Genomic DNA, 18,759 nt, shown 5'->3' with positions numbered 1-18,759 from the left:
AGAGTGATAGAGTTTCCCCCATGTGTGTGGGAGAATAAGGGGAAACAGGGACGTGTTAATATGCATGAGGGGAAGAGTAACTGTGTGAGAGAGAGGGAAAGAGAGACAACAAGAGAGGGGAGTGGACGATATTGAATTGTAGATTGAGGGACTTCTTTCCCTCCCGCCTTCTTTTATTTATCTGCTATGGAACCACGCCTCCTTTCTTTCACCTCTCCGTGTGTCTATATCAGGGGACTGGCTATGAGAAAGCCCACTTGTACGCCTGGCAGAGGGGGAGTCGAGTCAGAAGTGGTCTGGCGAAGACCGAACAGGTGACGGATCTTCATATCCCTGACTTTAACGCCTCCTGTAGTTGCATACTTTCTTCAGGAAGGATTCAGTGGTGGGCATCAGTGAGGTACGTGCCTTTGTCCTTTATTAATGCTTTGTACCACCAGCTCTGTCAGACTGACACCAGTAATGGATGCACAGGTACATTCCTCCATTGTTAAAGCGGGTTATAATTTTCCATTCTCTCTAGATTATAAGTATTTTTAACTGAAATCCTAAATTGCTTTTTTTTCTAAATGGATGTCTGAGAGATTCAGATAGTGAGATTCTTGGATTTTTTCATTTATTAAACCTTTCAAAGGTTTGTTTCGTCTAGTCTTCTCAGACTTTTCATGTTGGTGTCTCCACAGTTCTAGATTTTTCGTATTTCAAGCGTTCGTCCCTCATACTCTTCGTTTGGCTGAACTAGTGCTTACAACATTTGAGTCCGGTTTGTGTGTGATTTTGGCCCTTTTAAGGACTTTAACAAGAGTGTGTCGTCACTCCTTTAAAATGCTACATGCTCATGTTGCATTTTTGCTCTCTGGGTCAAGCAGGTCTGATGTTTGGAGTGCTAGGGATTCGCTAGGTGAAATACATCAATGTATGCATCAATGAACATGCGCTTGTGTTTGCTCTGTGAGGATATGAGGTAATGACAAAGGTGATGGGGGCTGAGAGATCTGTGCCTTAGTCATTCATTATTTAATGTGCACTCTGTCTCCGCTCAGCCCCATAACAACTGGCCTCCTTTTCCTCTTCTGCTGTCTGAACCAGAACTGTGGACCAGGTCCTGTGACATTTAGTGCATCAGACCTGTACAAATGAGTTCACATGGTCAATGTCACATATGATTAGTGACCTAGAAATAGTGCAGGATTAAGAATTTTTGTCGTATTCAGTTCACATCATAGTGATTTACAATAATTTTGGACCCCTTACACAATGTGTCCACAGCATAAGATTTCTTAAAAGTAGATCAGCAGTAACTTTAGAGCTGAGTGAAACTGCTCATTTGGGACTTCTGCCTGACAGCACAAAAAAAGGAATTTGATCTCAATTTTCTAATTCCTGAGTGGGATCTAATTAGGGTTCATTTGCATATGTCCGTCCCGGCCTCAATAGGGTTCTCATATGTTGTGATGATATCTAATTTACAAGTTAGAAACCACCTTTTTTGCATTTCTTTGTCCACTTGCAACCATATAAGTTGGCGTATTGTCAGTTTTACAGAGAAAGACCCCAATGGAATTATGTTATACAGTAGCTTCACTGATTTTATGCTAAGTACAATTCAGTGTTGCCGAAATTACAAAATTGTAAGGTGGGATATACATTTCAAACATAAACCTAGCCATGAAGCCTAACCTCTAACCAAGCCTTAAAGGAGAACTCCGGTGTGATATTGACCTAAAGTGTATTGAATCATGATACCGAGTGTGAACGTACCTTGCATATCTCATCTCGTCTTGTCCACTGCTGTCCGAAATCTGGGGTCAGTTAGCCGATGCTCACAACAGCTTGTCAATGAGAGTCAATGGGGCATCGAAGCAGTCATGTAAATAAATCACTGTTTTACGCCATTTACGAGGCACAAAGTAGCGCCACACTTCATCGGTAGACTTCCAAGGGCCCCGACATTTAAAACGAGACATTGAGAACTCAGAAAAAGCACCGGTAGTTTATTTACGAGAAGATTTATGCAGACAGTAACTGCAAGATGTTTAGCGGCCGCCGCCATCTTGAATGTAGTCACGTTAAGTCGAGTGACGAGCAGGAAGGAAACTACAACCTGATAAGTTGAAAACCTGATACGTTCCTTCCTGCTCGTCACTCGACTTAACGTGACTACATTCAAGATGGCGGCAGCCGCTAAACATCTTGCAGTTACTGTCTGCATAAATCTTCTCGTAAATAAACTACCGGTGCTTTTTCTGAGTTCTCAATGTCTCGTTTTAAATGTCGGGGCCCTTGGAAGTCTACCGATGAAGTGTGGCGCTACTTTGTGCCTCGTAAATGGCGTAAAACAGTGATTTATTTACATGACTGCTTCGATGCCCCATTGACTCTCATTGACAAGCTGTTGTGAGCATCGGCTAACTGACCCCAGATTTCGGACAGCTGGACACAAACCGAGATGAAATATGCAAGGTACGTTCACACTCGGTATCATGATTCAATACACTTTAGGTCAATATCACACCGGAGTTCTCCTTTAAAGGGACAGTTCGCCCAAAAATGAAAATTGTCACCATTTGCTCACCCTCATGTCGATCCAAACCTGTTTGAGTTTCTATGTTAAGCATAAAAGAAGATATTTTGAAGAATGCTGGTAATGGTCCGCATTGACTTACGTAGTATTTCTTTCCCTACTCTGAAAGTCAGTGGGGACTATTAACTGTTTGGTTCTTCAAAATTCTTAATAAAACAAAAAATCTTCTTTTGTTTTCAACGCAAGAAAGAAACACATACAGGTTTGGAACGAGATGAGAGTGAGTAAATGATGACAAAATGTAATTTTTTTGGGTGAACTATTTCTTTAAATATTGTAAAATCACTTTTGATATTTTTTTCTTGATTGTCGCTCAGATTCTTGGATTGCTTCCCTTTTTATACCATTTATAGGTTTGGTTCTCCTAGTCGTCTTCTAGGCCACTGGTCATGAGAAGTCATCATAACTGTAGATCCAAACTTCCACTATTTAACCATTTTTTTCCCATTTCAAACTCTAACTTAACCTTAAAGGCCCACCCTTAACCAAATCCGTAATTTAACTAGGGTTGTAATTGGAAAAACCTATTAAAGGAGAAGTTCACTTCCAGGATGAAAATGTCCTGATAATTTACTCACCCCAATGTCATCGAAGAGTTTCATGTCTTTCTTTCTTCAGTCACAAAGAAATTAAGTTTTCCGAGGAAAACATTCCAGGAATTTTCTCCATTTAGTGGACTTCAACAGGACCCAATGGGTTGAAGGTCCAAACTCCAGTTTCAATATGGCTTCAAGTGATCCCAGCTGAGGAATAAGGGTCTAATCTAGTGAAATAAAATTAGTGTTGGTAATTTTCTAAAAAATAATTTTTTTTTTACTTTTTAACTACAAATGCTTGTCTTCATGCATTGTGTAATCACATTGGAAAAGTCACATGTGGTTAGTTCTTCACCTCTTTACTTTGGTTGATAAAGGTAGGGTAGGGCAAAAAATCTCCAAATCCTTGAATGTTTTCCTCAAAAACCTTTTCTTTTCGACTGAAGAAAGAAAGACATGAACATCTTGGATGACATAGGGGTGAGTAATTTATCATTTTTATTCTGAAAGTGAACTAACCCTTTAAATCACTGGTCTCAAACTCAATTCCTGGAGGGCCACAGCTCTGCACAGTTTAGCTCCAACCCTAATCAAACACACCTGATCCAGCTAATCAATTTCTTCAGGATTACCGGAAACTTCCAAGCAGGTGTGAGTTGGAGTTGGTTGGAGCCAAACTCTGCAGAGCTGCGGCCCTCCAGGAATTGAGTTTGAGACTTCTGCTTTAAATCGACAAATTGCTGAGAAGTCAAGTTTAATTGGCACTTTTTAATCTCTAGAGTAAGGTATGATAGGTTTGATATTTAACCACAGTTTGAGAACTGAGCCGGATATTGTGGTCAAGTGAGCTCAGTAGATCAATAAGAGCAAGATTTAAATAAAATGATGAGAAGCAGTGAACAAGGTTGTGCACATATTATCGATCTACTTTTATATTCTCCCAAATATTGATTAAATGGGATGTGTACAAACAATTTTTGTCCTCCTCATTTCCCTCAACATCTCTAATGAAAACCATCAATCGCAGCCCAAAACATCCAAGTGATTTTTTTTAATCAAAGAGCCTGGACACTAGACAAATCAGGAAGCAGCCCAGAGCACATCTATGTGAGACACAAGATCTCATTTACATGAACTGCTGAGAGCAAAACAAGGCCTGATATGAATCTAAAGTATAATTTGAGCTTGGTGCCCACCGTCTTAAATGTTAATGCTGACTGGAAGTCTTTGATGAGTGATTTGGAGTACAGCACCTCTGGCGGTGCCCTCTGAGGCAGAGAGTGATGTGAATGCATTATTACAGAGCTGTGCCAAGATACGGCAGGTGTCCAGCCGAGATCTGTAATTACATCCAGCCACGGATATGGAGAGCATCAATCTTAGATCAGAATCGGAATTTGTCATTCAAAGGGTTTTTTCTTTTTTATTTCAGTCGAGATCAAATATGTGTTTACTGTTTACCTCTCCAATCAGATAACTGGAGAACATTTTCAATTGCTTTTTGAATGATAATACGGCACTGATATAGGAATACATGTCTTACCGTGGACCTCACCTCTCTCCCATCAGCCATGAACATTTAATACTAGAATCCATCTCTCGTCTCATATAACATAAGCATCTGTCACAACTACAATAAGTGGTTCATTGGTGCTCAGATGAATTGAGTATATTTGATATGGATGAGTTTAGGTTTCAGGCTCCCTTGTAGATTTACATTGAAAGAAAGAGTTTACTCAAATGAGAAGTTACTCCAAACCTGTGTGATTGACTTTATTCTGCAGATAACAAAGAATGCCATGCAATGGAAGTCACTAGAGTTTTAAAACAGCACTGGACCCCAATGACTTTAAATTTACGGATGAACAAACTATCCTTTTAAGGCTTTTAGCAGATGTTGTTATCCATAAATGCTGAAGAATCATCACAAATATGATCAACAAGCTAGTTCATCTACAAAAAATGATGTATGAAACCGTTTTTACTCAGAAATTGCTAGTAAATCTCACAAATAGTGCTACTTAAGTCTTTGTACTTTTGTAATTTCATGTTTAATTCAATGTGTCACTTGACATTTCTTTGTAATTTTATTGCAAAAGCAATGATCTTTTTGTCATTACAACTTCATTTAAAAATCACTTTTTACAGGGTGTATGTGATGTAAAGATATAAGGCGGCAACCTAGTTTCTTTTTACAGGTTCATAGACTATGGAGGAACATGCTTGACCTTTGATTATCTTTAGGTGTTTTGAATTTGATTTTAGCTGGAATACGGAAGCAGTGGAGGGACAATAGCAGAGGTGTGATGTGGATCTACTTGGGAAGGTTCAATAGGGAGGCTGCAGCATTCGGGATGAGCTGCAGAGGTTTGATTACTTACCTTGGGAGGCCATTGTGACAGTCATTGGGACTAATGGTGAACTGCACACCAAAGGCAATTACAGTGACCATAAAGTGATCTGAAGCACTTGTGGGTGAACAGAGAGATTGTATAAAAGAATATAGAGAGTTTGATGTTATCGATATTCATAGAGTACTGTTTTTAAAACATTGTAAATATACTCTACATGTCAAGATGTGTCTTTTTGCTCATTTTTAAAATAGCATTTTCCCCCGTTCTCCTCAGTCACACTCCCTCAGGGTTCTCTCAACTGAGTTTTATAGGATCTCGCTCAGACTTCAGCTCACATCTAGCCATTACTCTCTCTGGCTTTCTCTCGCGTGCCGTATCTATCTCTCACTCCCTCAGGAGCTCAGCAGGCTTTGTGGCTGCTTATTAACTTTTATGGAATTATAGATTTCTGAAATTGGATTTTCCCAACTCACTAAAGAAAGCTGATTAGCTGGCTACTCCTACATGCACTAGAGTTTTTCTGGCCTCAGACGTAACTTGAATGCTTGAATGTGGACAATTAGTTTAGATGGCAGGTTTATCGGTCTCTTTCCAGTAGTTTTTTTCTCTGCTCTAGAATCAAATCACAATAGCCTGAGGTAGCTGTTTTACTTAAACAGATATCTTACATTGTACAAAATGTAATTGTATTAAATTTGATTACAATTTAATTGTAATCCAAAAATGTAAATGCATACATACAAAAACAATTAAAATAAATAATAAATTAAATTAATTTAATTCAAGAATTGAATTAAATTTTGACTTTATTCTGAATAGGTCCAGGAAATATGGAAGCCCGTTTCCGCTACTAAATAATTTTTTTTTAAAAAATGTAATTGCGAATATTTATCTCACAATTCTGTTTTTTTTTTCTCATAATTGCATGAAACTCACAATTGTGAGGTATAAAGTCAGATAGTGGGATATAAACTTGCAATTTGCGTGAAATAAAGTCAGAATTGTGATTTTTTTTCCTCAGAATTGCATGATATAAACTCACAATTCTGATAGTTTTCTCAGAATTGCATGATATAAACTCACAATTATGAGTTATAAAGTCAGATAGTGGGATACAAACTCTCATTTGCGAGAAAAAAATTTAAACATAAAAACTTGCAGTTCTGACTTTTTTTCACGCAATTGCGAGTTTATATCCCACTATCTGACTTTATAACTCATAATTGTAAGTTTATATCATGCAATTCTGAGAAAACTATCCGAACTGTGAGTTTATATCATGCAATTCTGAGAAAAAATAAAAGAAAAAAATTCACAATTCTGACTTTATTTCACGCAAATTGCAAGTTTATATCCCACTATCTGACTTTATACCTCACAATTGTGAGTTTCATGCAATTATGAGAAAAAAAAAACAGAATTGTGAGTTTATATCTCGCAATTCTGATTTAATAACTCACAATTGTGTGTTTATATAATGGAATTTTGATAAAAACTTTAGAAAAAATTAAAGATAAAAACTTGCAATTCTGACTGAGAACTGTGAGTTTATATCTCGCAATTCTGACTTCATAACTCACAGTTCTGAGAAAAAAAATTCAGAATCACTAGTTTTTGTCTTGCTATTTTGCCTTCCTTGCGAGTTTATATCCCACTGTTCTGACATTACAACTAGCAATTAGGAGTTTACAGTATATCATTGTTAGGATTGTGTCATGTTCTGTTCTGTTTTTCCCCCTGTGTTTCTAGTGCATTTGGTTTAGTCCTTGTTTCCCCCTTTGGTTTAGTTTAGTTGGTCTGTCCTTGCCCATATTTGTACTTCCCCTCGTTTGCTCGTTTGTTGCCACTCACCCCGTTTCTGTGTATAAATTGTCCCTTGTTCCTCACTCCCTTTGTCCGTTGTTAATGTTTCTATGTGTTTGTGTGCTCCTCGGTTTTGTTTTGTTGTTAAGTTGCGACGTGTTTGTCCATTCCTGGCTTTTTGTTTGTTTATAATATATTCAGTGTTTTGTTTTGCATCTCCTGGTTCCCTCGGTTGTTCCCCTGGCTCCTCTTCTCCGCACATGTGACAAATCTGATGAAAAAAAAAATCTAAATTGTGAGATAAAAACTCACAATTACTTTTTGATTTTTTTTATTCAGTGGCAGAAACGGGCTTCCATAAGGAAATGATTGTACTAAAATCTAAAATAATCTTAATACAACCCCCAATACTGTTTATGAATGATTATATTATTACTGCTCTATAACAAACAGTAATGCTGATATAGACTACAAATTAGTAGCCAATAATTACTCTCAAATCTATAAAGATCCTGGCAAATGTTTAGTGTGATGATTAGAAAGATACAAAATAGCTGTATAGAAACTCCAAAAAATCAGGGGCGCACTGCACAAACTCAAGGGAGCTTCTTCGTGGGCACACATCAAGATCTTAATAGGATAAATGAAAGACTTCTGGAATCAATTGAGAGAGATCTGGACCAGACGGAATCAAACAAACATGGCCTGAGGGCCAGTCTGCAGCAGAACTGATCTGAAAACACTGATAAAGCTCCCAATGCAAAGGCTACATATTTCTTGTAAATTAAAACTAATGAGTTGGTGATGTGCATTTTTCTTCACTTTATAAATTAATTATATGTTTCTTCTTATTAAAGTTACAAATGTGATTTAGTGAAGAGCAGTGAAAGATTTTCTCTCTTTTGTTGTTTGATTAATATGAATGACAGACAGCAGGAATATTAGACTGCTGTCACTTTAGGAGCTGCCTAGATACAATATACAGTCAGTTACACACTGTGTTTCCTTTCTCAGCTGTTTGCTTTCACTTCAAACCTAAATTACTGTGTTTATGAGGATACTTATAAAGACAGACATTATAAAGACCACATAGCACAGTAACGACATGTGAGTGTGTAACCAGGTTAGAGACTGTAGTCCAAAATCTCTAGTTGGCAAATTTCTTACTATTATTCTAGTTCTTTTATTGATTTTATTGTTATCTAATAGTTGTATTCAGCTGTTGTTATGTTGGAGGACTGGAGTTATCATGATGTCATCACAGCAGATGTGTGAAGGTGGAGTGATGACTGCGAGTGTCAGCTGTTAAGTGTGAATCATGGTAAATGTCATCGGTGAAAAGACAGAGATTCATATCTAAGTCAAGCGTTTACTTGAAATGAGCCATATTGGATGTCTTGGATAACACCTGACATGGGTGTTATAAGTATAGCCTGTCTCAGACACAGATGTTAAAACACTTAAGTTTATCAAAGTTTAATCGCCGACCCAATGGTTCAAGAAAGTAAATTTGATATGAGGCCTGAGATCAGTTATAAATCGAACTACTCTGAAATAGAACAGAAAACATTATTCAGCTCAGTAAATAGTGTCCTACAGTGCCTTGCAAAAGTATTCATTTTTTTCACATTTTGTTTTGTTGCAGCATTATGTTAAACTGCTTTAAACTAGTTTTTCCCCACATCAATTTACACTCCATACACCATAATAATGACAAAGCAAAAACCAGATTTGCAAATTTTACAAATTTCTTAAAAATAAAACACTGAAATAAGTACATTGCATAAGTATTAATACCCTTAACTCAGCACATAGTTGAAGTACCTTTACAGCCTCAAGTCTTTTTGGGTGTGATGTGACAAGCTTTGCACATCTGCATTTGGCAATTATCTGCCATTCTTTGCCTCACCTTTTCACCTCTCAAGCTCTGTCAGCTTGGATGGGGGCTGGCAGACATTTTCTAGAGTCCTAGTTGTTCCAGTCGTCTTCAATTATTGATAATGGAGGCTACATGCTTCTGTGAACCTTCAATGCAGCAGATTTTTTTCTGAACTCTTCCCTAGATCATTGCCTTAACGCAAGTCTGTCACTGAGCTCTACAGGCAGTTATCTTGACCTCAGGACTTGGTTTTTGCTCTGATATGCATTTTCAACTGTTAGACCTTTTGTGAGAGGTGTGTGCCTTTCTAAATCACACACATTCAAATGAATTTGCCACAGTTGAACTCCACTCGAAGTGTAGTAACATCTAGAAGCAATATGAATGCTCCAGAGCTAAATTTCGAGTGTCCCAGAAAAGGGTATGAATACTTATGCAACGGCATCTTTTCAGTTTTTTTATTTCTAATAAATTTGAAAAGTTGTTACAAACCTGTTTTGTGCTTTGTCTTTATGGTGTATGAGATGTAGATTGATGTGGAAAAAAAGTAATTTAAAGTAGTTTAACATAATGCTGCAACAAAACAAAATGTGAAAAACATGAGTATGACATGAATACTTTTGCAAGGCACTGTATATGTGTTTGTTTGAGAAAGGGCCTAATATTGAGACTTACATCCTCCTATGCTTGTCTTCTTAGTGTTACTTTCACTATAATTGGTTGTGGGTGGCAGTGTGGTTAAGCCTGATTTGGGACTGGATTGTTGCCTAGTTTCTGCACAGCCCCAGAACAGAAATAGAACGGGGCCTATTAGTTTTTATCTTGCCATGTATCCTGCAGTGAGTCGAACAAACAACCCATTACACAGTTAGCTGTGCACTGAGTAATGATGCACAGCCCTCATAAGAACCCACGTTCAGAGCATCTCTGCCCGTCACGTCATTTTTGAGTCCTCATTTATATTAAATAGCTGCCAGAGTCACTAATAGCCACCTAGGCAGTGGGAGACAGGGAAGATCAGTAGCTCAGGATCCTGTGATCTCATGAGTGTGTGAAGTAATGCAGTTTTCATGAGCTTTCATGAGAGACCTGGCCTCTGGACATAATCAGGACCAAACCAAAGACTAATGCATTTTGGGTTCTGTACATAATTACATCAGCGTCTGTGGCGTCTGAGCATTGACAGATCACACCGTAGGGGTTTAGTGCAATGTTAATGAATTGTAAGAATCGACGTAGCTGTCCATCAGCAGATTTGGATTTGAGGCTTGGATTAGTGTTTGTGTACTAAAAGGGCTTTTGCTTGATGATATTACAGGAAGCAGATATATATTCAGTTATTCTGTTTGAGGCATGATCTTATACTTCAAAAGAAAGTGTGTATACTTCACCTCTCGTCCCCTTTCAGGCTCTTTTTTGAATTTGCCTTCAGAGCAGCAAGATAAAACAGCCACTGCCACCTGGAAGAAAGGGGAAAACTCTTCAAAGACATTGTGAAAGTGTTGATATATATATATATATATTTAGGATTTTTTCAAAATGTCTCACAAGCCCTTGAAGTTTCTCATTATTGCGCATTATTGCATAAAATCTTTTGGTCTCCTCATAAAACCTTGCTGTTTACATAATGGGCGCAAGTACTGGCTGAACAAACATTTTAAAAAGGATTTCATGTGGCTCAAGGGAATGTATTTATTCTTAATGGAGTCCATTTTAAAAGTCTATAAAAATAACACTAATGTATAATTTTGTGACAGTAATGTCAGTTGAAATGTATATGCTGGTGTTCAAAATTTTGGGATCGGCAAGATTTTTTTTATGTTTTTTAAAGAAGTCTTTTCTGCTCATCAAGGCTGCATTTATTTGATTAAAAAAATACAGAGAAAAACAGTAATATTATGAAATATTATTGCAGTTTGAAATAGTGGTTTTCTTTTTTAATATACTTTAAAATAGAATTTATTCCTGTGATGCAAAGCTGAATTTTCAGCATCATTACATCATTATAATCAAAATGATAGATTTTTCTTTTTCTTTTTCTTTTAATAATCAAAAATGATTAAGATATTTTGTACATTTACTACCATAAATATATCAAAACTTAGTTTTGGATTAATAATATGCATTGCTAAGAACTTCATCTGGACAACTTTAAAGGTGATTTTCTCAATATTTTGATTGTTTTGCACCATCAGATTCCTAATTTTCAAATAGTTGTATCTCGGGCAAATATTGTCCTTCTAACAAACCATACATCAATGGAAAGCTTCTTATTAAAGTTACAAAATGTATAATGTGTAATATATAAATCTAAATAAAAAAAAATTACTCTTATGACTGGTTTAAGGACTGGTGGGGAATCTGTGATCTTTCGTAACAATATACACTACCATTCAAAGTTTGGGGTCAATACATTTTTTTCTTTCTTTCTTTGAAAGAAATGAATACTTTTATTCAGCAAGGATGTGTTAAATCGATAAAAAGTGATAGTAAAGACTTACATTGTTAGAAAGGATTTCTATTTCTTTTTAACTTTATATTCATCAAAGAATTCCCCCCAAAAATATTAAGCAGCACAAATGTTTCCAACATAGATAATAAATCAGCCAGAGGCGGTCAGTAGCGAAGTATCTTTACTCTGCTTTAAAAGTATTTTTCAAGTGTCTGAGTGTTTTTCTTTAGAAAACATTACTTTGCAACATTCCAAAGCCTAATATTATACTTTTTACTGCAATATGTTTCATATTAAATATAGTTTAATACTTAATTACATTAGAAATCTAGTACTTTCTTAATTTACTCAAGTAAAAGTAATTCAAAGATTTACTTGAGTACAAGAAAGTACTACATTTTTAATGTTCTTAAGTATTAAAGGGGGGAAAAAATCACAACAACTTTTATTTATGAAATGTAGTGCAGTAAAAAGTACGATATTATGCTTTGGAATGTAGTGAAGTAAAGTTTTCCAATGAAAGACACTGATAAAGTACAAATACTTTTTAAATTTACTTGAGTAAACTACTGTCAGGAATCAGCATATTAGAATGATTTCTGAAGGATCATGTGAACCTGAATACTGGAGTAATAGCTGATCAATATTCAGCTTTGTGTCACAGAAATAAATGATATTTTTAAGTATATTAAAATAGAAATCTAATTTGTTATTGCAATAATAGTTCATAATATTACTTATTTATCAAATAAATAGAACTTTGATGAGCAAAAGAGACTTTCTTTTGTTTAAATCTTACTGATCCCAAACTATATATTATTATACTGTCACTATACTGTCACTTTTGATCAATTAATGCATCCTTGCTAAATAAAAATATTAATTTCTTTAAAAAACAACAACAAATAAACAACAGTAATATTGTGGAATATTGTGAAATTATGTTCCATTGTAATGTATTTTGAAACTTACTATATTTTAGAGTTTTCAGCAGCCATAAGTGTCATCAGTGTCAAATGATCCTTCAGAAATCATTCTAAATTTAGGCTTCTATAATGTTAAAAACATTTTTTTGTAAAACTTTTTTTTGTTTAATAGGCAGTTCAAAAGAACAGCATTTATTTGAAATACGTTTGATCAATTTAATGCATCCTTGCTGAATAAAAGAAATCGTACTGACCCCAAACATTTGAATGGTAGTGTGTATATTAAAACCCTGATCTACGCACACCAGGGAGATCCCCCTGCAATCTAATTAGGAGTCAGATATTAAAACAGTGAGCTGTGTGCTGGGATAATTGATTCTTTCCACTCGGTGCACACGAAACAAGCAGACAGCAGGAGATACCCAGCTTTGTCAACAATGGGCAATGTGCCTGCTTTTTAAAAAAGGCGCCCCAATGAAGCTACGTAGATTGTGCCAACAGACAATCCCACACACAAAGGTACACCACATGCATCCCAGTGTGTATGGGGGGCGACTGAATAACCTCCTGTTTGTATGAGTGGGTTAGCCTGGCAGGTCAGTGGGAAATCATACGCGCTTTGTCTCACCGCACTTTTTGGCTGTCATCAGAGGAACGCTCGAACTGTCTCTCTCTCCTCCGGCAAAACCGCTCAAACCCTGATAATTACCCTCTTCCTTTGAGAGTTATCAAAATGGACAACTCTCCCGCTGCTTTGCTAATTACTTTAATAGGTTTAGATAGAGATTAGCAACAGACTAGAAGCTTAGGGAACGCGTGATGTTGATAAAAGTGAATAATTCCTGTTACTCTTCTTTGATTTTACAATTCTTGTTTGTTTTATTTGTATATTCAGTTTTAATCCTGCTGTATTTATGTTTGGGAACAGAACCACAAAACATATCAGCTCATGAGCGTTCAGGGTCATTAACCGAATAGGCTATAAGACTTGTATTGCTGTCCACTGACCCTAATGCCAAAGGCCCAAAGCCATGACTTTCTGTCTGTAGAGTCATTCACGACCACAATTTACGGCCAGTTTTATAGAGGCTAGGTCAGACTCAGTCTCTCATCAAGTACCTCTAGCTTTGTGTATCCTTTCCGCCCTCCGCAGATTCAACCCGAACCTCTCAATTAGTGGTGGTAACCACCTGCGCTGGCCTATTTGTGAATATAACAACCATTGTGACCAGCAGGGAAGCAAATGGAGGGGAAAAGCAGTGGAAATTGTGGGAATGGTAATAGTCTTTTTTTATGGATTACAGATTACGATCATCAAAGGGGCAGTTGAGAGGGTCCAGTCTCGCCACAGGGAAAAAAACGCATACACTGGGCCCCAATGACAGCGTCATTAACGAAATAGGCTTTAGTGACGCCACATTAATGGCCAGTTACCAAATGGAAGGAAAAAGTGGCTATTGTAACCAGATACTACTATGTAATGATTAGGTACTGTAGAAGCTAAATGTATATACAGTATGTGGGAACTGTGTAATACTACCTCAGGAAACTGCATATTTTCTGTTACTCTTGTGAACGCGTGGCAGAAACTGAAACTGAAGAGAAGAAATTGTTAAATAAAGTCGATATTTTTGTTTTCTTTGTGCAGAAAAGGTATTCTCATAGATTCATAACATTACGATTAAACCACTGATGTCAAGTGGACCGTTTGAACGCGGGCCGCGGTGAAACCTTTTGTAATTGTTAGAATGGTCACGGATCAGCGATCTCCATTGAAAAACTGATTGTGCAGACCAAACTGTAAGTCGTAGAGGTATGGTAGTACTCTCACCGCTGACAACATCAAAAGAACAAAATCACTAATAACTCCCAAACCGTAAGTCACAGGCTCAAGTGTCTTATGTCGTTGGAATCCATGGCTAATGCCGTACAACACACAACATTTTTGGGTATTTTGGATTTTTTGCAAACTAGTCCTAGGTTTTTTCTTGATTAGAACTAAACCAGTGCAGAAAGAGTCTATGGACAGCGAATATGGAATCCATGGCTAATGCCAGACAAAATGCAACATTTTCGGGTATTTTGAATTTTTTGCAAAACCTACTTTTGCAAACTAGTCCTAGGTTTTTTTCCCTAGGTTTTTTGCCCGATTAGAACCAAACCAGTGCAGTAAGAGTCTATGGACAGTGAATATGGAATTCATGGCTAATGCCAGACAAAATGCAACATTTTTGGGTATTTTGAATTTTTTGCAAAACCTACTTTTGCAAACTAGTCCTAGGTTTTTTTCCCTAGGTTTTTTGCCCGATTAGAACCAAACCAGTGCAGTAAGAGTCTATGGACAGTGAATATGGAATTCATGGCTAATGCCAGACAAAATGCAACATTTTTGGGTATTTTGAATTTTTTGCAAAACCTACTTTTGCAAACTAGTCCTAGGTTTTTTTCCCTAGGTTTTTTGCCCGATTAGAACCAAACCAGTGCAGTAAGAGTCTATGGACAGTGAATATGGAATTCATGGCTAATGCCAGACAAAATGCAACATTTTTGGGTATTTTAAATTTTTTGCAAAACCTACTTTTGCAAACTAGTCCTAGGTTTTTTTCCCTAGGTTTTTTTGCCCGATTAGAACTAAACCAGTGCAGAAAGAGTCTATGGACAGCGAATATGGAATCCATGGCTAATGCCAGACAAAATGCAACATTTTCGGGTATTTTGAATTTTTTGCAAAACCTACTTTTGCAAACTAGTCCTAGTTTTTTTTCCCTATTTTTTTGACCGATTAGAACCAAACCAGTGCAGAAAGAGTCTATGGACAGTGAATATGGAATCCATGGCTAATGCTGGACAAAACGCAATATTTTCAGGTATTTTGGATTTTTTGCAAAACTTACTTTTGCGAACCTGATTAGAACCAAACCAGTGCAGAAAGAGTCTATGGACAGTGAATATGGAATCCATGGCTAATGCCAGACAGAACGCAATATTTTCGGGTATTTTGGATTTTTTGCAAAACTTACTTTTGCAAACTAGTCCTAGGTTTTTTGCCTGATTAGAACCAAACCAGTGCAGAAAGAGTCTATGGACAGCAAATATGGAATCCATGGCTAATGCTGGACAAAACGCAATATTTTCAGGTATTTTGGATTTTTTGCAAAACATACTTTTGCGAACCTGATTAGAACCAAACCAGTGCAGAAAGAGTCTATGGACAGCGAATATGGAATCCATGGCTAATGCCAGACAAAATGCAACATTTTCGAGTATTTGGAATTTTTTGCAAAACCTACTTTTGCAAACTAGTCCTAGGTTTTTTTCCCTAGGTTTTTTGCCCGATTAGAACTAAACCAGTGCAGAAAGAGTCTATGGACAGCGAATATGGAATCCATGGCTAATGCCAGACAAAATGCAACATTTTCGAGTATTTGGAATTTTGTGCAAAACCTACTTTTGCAAACTAGTCCTAGGTTTTTTTCCCTAGGTTTTTTGCCCGATTAGAACCAAACCAGTGCAGAAAGAGTCTATGGACAGCGAATATGGAATCCATGGCTAATGCCAGACAAAATGCAACATTTTCGGGTATTTTGAATTTTTTGCAAAACCTACTTTTGCAAACTAGTCCTAGGTTTTTTTCCCTAGGTTTTTTTCCCGATTAGAACCAAACCAGTGCAGAAAGAGTCTATGGACAGTGAATATGGAATCCATGGCTAATGCTGGACAAAACGCAATATTTTCGGGGATTTTGGATTTTTTGCAAAACTTACTTTTGCAAACTAGTCCTAGGTTTTTTGCCTGATTAGAACCAAACCAATGCAGGAGTCTATGGACAGCGAATATCAATAATTAAAAAAAAAGTCTAACTTTTGACTTACTGTCGCAAAGGGATGGCAAAAGTTTGAAAGGGGCAGGGCCACTTGCCTATAACTCAGGCGCGGTGCCAGGATTTAATCTCTGGATGGGCCGTAGTAATTTTGGGTGGGCCTTAATTTAACGAGTCAATATCTTCAATATAAAATGTATATAACAAGCATGTATACACATACTATACCAAAGTTAAACTCCTTTTCCCTATCTTTGGATTGTGAATATTGCGGGCAGAGCGATATAGAATATTTGGTAAACTCCATTTACAGCAGCGGCGCACGCACTGTTAATTCCCTGACCGTTCCATTCGGAACACGTTATTCTTTACCGGAATAAAATGAAACGGGAAGAAAATTTCAGATCCACTTCTCAACGTTGTTTTTTTTTTCCAGCTTTCAGTACAAAATGCAATTAAAACAATCCGATGAGACAGTGAATGAATTTGCATTTTAAACACTCGGAACATGTTAAGAGGCAGGTTATGATTAATCGTCTATCTGCTTCTTTTGATCATGAAAAAAAAAATGTATTCGCTGTATAGCGCTGAATGAAACTAACATGGGCAATTTTGAATGGAATGAATGTTCAAATTAAATAGCATGCGTGAAAAACTGAACTATTGTGGGAAGTAGCCTATACCACATTGTTAAAACACAGGTGAAGTACATTCATATTCAAATCATATAACGGACTTTAAGCATTTAGAATAAGGAAAAAAACAGGCTAATAACCAAAACCTGCACATCGAACAGAGTAGCTAAACATCCGTGTCCTGTTTGTGTGTGTGTGTGTGTGTGTGTGTGTGTGTGTGTGTGTGTAGCTGGCAGTTACTCAGGGTGGGCCCAAGCACAAGTGGGTGGGCCCAGGCCCAGTAGGCCCACCCACAATGCCGCGGCTGCTATAACTCCTGAACTGAATAAGATATATTTGCCAAACTCAGAACACCTACGTGTTCTGAGCTAAATCTGAGGTCGTAGGACAAAAATCACAGAGTTTGGCCACTTGGTGGTGCTATAAGAGGGTCCAAAGTGCCACAGCTATATGAGGACATTTGTGTATCTCAAAAAAAACATGACCACCATTGGCTGATGAATTTTGAGCACCTGTTAGACATGGTTAACGGAGGCTGATTGGAACAAAACTTGGTGGACCCAAAGGTCTGTGAGAAATTTGAAAGAAATCGGCCACTTAGAGGGTGATATCACATTTTTCAAGGGGGTAAACAATTGTGCATTGCGTGTATTTTTGCACATACACGCAATATTAGTATCATATGACAGAACTCCTCATTCTGGACAACTTTGCCTTTAGAACCAGTGCTGTCAATCAAATCGTTTGTTAAATGATTGAGAAGACGTAAAAAAAAAACTTTTACGAACTAGTCCTAGGTTTTTCACTCTATCTGGAAAAAACACTGCTGTACAATTCTATGTACTCTCTAAGTCAATAATTTTCAAAAAAAAAAAAATTAATTAACCCTTTGGAAAGCTATAACGGGGTTGTTTAGAAATGGGGCCTGTTTGAATTTACCTAAAGTCCTATAAAGCCTAAAGGAAAACTCAAAAATTCACGTAGTGACAGGTGATTCTAAACAAGCATGCAAAGTTTTAAGGAGATCGGACCACAGCTGGCGCTGTAACAGTCATAAACATTACAAAACATACCATTTCTATGGTAAATGACCTGTATTTGCAAAAAAAGGCTTGCTACATAATGTCTTTTTTCATATGTGCTTAAATGCCTTAAAAAGCTTGAACCCCGGTAATCACTGCTTGCAGATATATTTTATCAATGTCTTAGTACCTTTCTGGGTCTTGCATTGCTGTCTATGCAGGGTCAGAAAGTTCTCGGATATCATCAAAAATATCTTAATTTGTGTTCCGAAGATAATGAAAGTCTTGCAACCAATACATAAGCAGGTAGTTCATTAGTAGAATTCTGGGATTGACAGGAGCAATTTTAATTCCGAGTAAACATGTTGATGGCAGTCATGGGTTGTTGGTGATATGATTAAAGATATTCATGCACCATTAAAACACATTGTGACGGAAATGATACTGCGTGATTTTCACCAGCTGTTATATCAATTTGGCGCTTGTGTCTGACAGTGAGTGGATTTATTTCTGTTAAATGTGTGTGTTTATGGTTATGCGAGTGTGAGAAACTGCTTTCGATGTGGATTACACATTAAGTCCAAATTCTGTAAGACAGGAACAAATGATAATGATAAGAGCTGTCCAGGAATACATCTTTAGTACTTTCTTAATCATAGGCAGAAATTACATATTAAATAAACTATTTACAAATTGAAAATAGAGAAATGCTGAAAAAAGAAAGATGTATAATGCTCTAGCTGTGGGA

The 18,759-nt window shown here is 36.9% G+C and overlaps 1 protein-coding gene across 1 annotated transcript in view; it reads left to right on the top strand.

Annotated features, from left to right (window-relative positions):
- Window positions 1-268: 268 nt before the first annotated feature.
- sulf2a (sulfatase 2a) overlaps window positions 269-18,759 on the top strand; it is a 46,949-nt gene continuing 28,458 nt past the window's right edge. The window contains exon 1 of the mRNA XM_073825690.1: window positions 269-400. The gene's annotated coding sequence lies outside the window, so the exon portion shown is untranslated. The remainder of the gene's footprint in view (window positions 401-18,759) is intronic.

Source organism: Garra rufa, chromosome 20 (assembly GCF_049309525.1).
Source record: "Garra rufa chromosome 20, GarRuf1.0, whole genome shotgun sequence".
NCBI lineage: Eukaryota > Metazoa > Chordata > Actinopteri > Cypriniformes > Cyprinidae > Garra > Garra rufa.
Note: the sequence above shows the minus strand (reverse complement) of the source record. Positions and strands in the feature narration are given on the sequence as shown.